The sequence below is a fragment of the Sinocyclocheilus anshuiensis genome, unplaced genomic scaffold (assembly GCF_001515605.1).
Source record: "Sinocyclocheilus anshuiensis isolate Anshui unplaced genomic scaffold, SAMN03320099.WGS_v1.1 scaffold38, whole genome shotgun sequence".
NCBI classification, from domain to species: domain Eukaryota; kingdom Metazoa; phylum Chordata; class Actinopteri; order Cypriniformes; family Cyprinidae; genus Sinocyclocheilus; species Sinocyclocheilus anshuiensis.
In genome coordinates, this window is record NW_015544213.1 from 1,440,550 (window position 1) to 1,442,755 (window position 2,206).

Below are 2,206 nucleotides of genomic sequence, written 5' to 3' on the forward strand. Positions count from 1 at the left end.
ACATGAAATTGATACTGAATTTTAATCCAAACACATGCATATTCATACAGTTTCATAAATATGTAATAAATATAAAAGATAAATTTAAAAATATAAATATGATATAAACTCATTGGTCTCCACCCCATCACTCAAATTTAAACGTGTTAAGTAAAAAAACATTTCAAAATGACAGTCATTTCCCAGCAGAAACATACATGCTATAATGTGCTTCAATGGGAGTGTGTGTGCCATGTGTGTGTTTGTGTGTGTGTGTGGGTATGTGAGTTTTTGTGCATTGGGGACATTCTGCAGCCTCAGCCCTTTGTTTGGGTATGCATCTTTTCTGGATTGTGTCAGATTTTATATAGTAAAAAAACTCAAATAAATAAAAAAAATGCATTTTTTTTCGGACATTCAATTCATTCCTATGGCCGGGTCATTACACACAGAATCCTCGAATCGAGTCAAATTTTTGTGTGTGTGCTCCATGCTCAAGTGTGACAAAATTAAATTAAAAAAATCCACAGTTTTTTCATAAATTCCATGCTTTTCCAGTGGCGACACGAGGGACACTTTTGATACTTTTTTTATAGCACCCAGTTAAACTGCTCGAATTCACTCAAGTTTTTTTTCATGTATTCCCGGTTCAAGTGTGACAAAAGTAAAAAAGTCTCATAACACAACGATCAAAGCTCGATTTTTAAAAAATCTTTAAAAATGAGTTTTGTGTCAAAGTGACCTGAGGGACGGATGAGGATTAAACACATTCGAACAATTCGAACAAGCCACCCAAAATTATTTATTATAAATTTAAAATAATAAAAAAAAATTAATACTTAAATAACTTAAATAAAATAAATAAAAATCAATGGCATTTATTTCAAGTATTTTTCTTCAAGTTTTTATCATGAAGTAAACATTAGTGTACGTTTCTTCCATTTATTATTTTTTTTCATAATAACAACAAGCGAGTTTAGATTCTTGTCTCAATTTAAAAGAGGACTGAACTCACCTGAATGGAGTACATGATGATCTTAAAGCAGCGCACTGCAAATGTTTTGCCTTCCCACAGCGAGTGATTATCAAGATGCCTGCGGTGAGAGAATACAGCTCGAGTTTAGGAAATGAAGCCAAAAATGACTGAAAAATTAGATTCACTCCACCCGCAGGGAGATTAATTAAAAAGTCATAAATACTCCATAACTGAACATGAGTATTAAATATTCTGAGTTACTCTTAAGTCTCTCTAGAATTCACTAAATTCACAAAATTTTAAGTGGCATACAGCTATACCTTAAAAAATAAAGCAATACCTGCACAGATTAACAAAATTAAATTCTCAGCCTTTCATAATCTAAGCTGGCAGGCACGATATGTGGCGGGTGTCTCTTACATAAGCACAGGGGTGACTGCGTTCTTGATGTTGCCATAGGCGGCACGGCCCAGCAGTTCCCGAAAGCAGCGCTCCGTCAGCTTGGCTGGGCTTTCTCTCTCCTTCTCACTGGCCTGCAGCGGGGAGGGAGAGCGACTGCAGAGGAAACAGAAAGAGAGGGAGGCTTTTTGTTTTCAGCTCTTCTCAACTGAGGATTTAAACACAGCTTTGGTTTCTGAGAAGCTGAATAAAAAACGTACTGACAAATAAAATGAGTGTTTACAAGTAGAAAAAAAACAAACACCTGTAGCCAATTTTTTGCAGTCCATTTCAAGGATTCTTGCACTAAAAATTTTATCATTTAGATACATTTAAAAAAAACAGTTTTCCTGCTACTGCAACTTTAAGACTTTGATATCACCTCTATTATAATTGGCTAATCTCCACTTAATCCAAATTTAGTTCAAAATGTAAGTCAAGATGTTATCATACATATTTTAAATTCATTCATCTTAAATATGTTCTGATGATCTTTTAACAAGAAAACAGGACAAAACAGTTTAAAAAACACTATTTGCATAACTTAACCTGAACACAATACAATATTGCATACAACAAAAATTCTTTCTACAGCTATTAAAATCTTTCAGTTGAACATTTGATAGTAATTATAATATTGTGAAAAAACATTTACTATTGAAATTTCTAAACACCATTGTCTAGAATATTAAAAGCAAGACAGCCCACCAAAATATGCTACAACAACTATAGTCACATGAATCTTACAGTTTCTTATTAGCTCATATATTGCTTCTCAAGTAAGTTTTTCTTAAATATGATCTGATTATTTTT

At 33.0% G+C, this 2,206-nt stretch overlaps 1 protein-coding gene across 3 annotated transcripts in view; it reads right to left on the minus strand.

Moving 5' to 3' along the window:
- The window catches only part of LOC107697142 (protein EFR3 homolog B), a 45,701-nt gene that overhangs the window by 17,120 nt on the left and 26,375 nt on the right, over positions 1 to 2,206 (minus strand). The window lies entirely within an intron of this gene.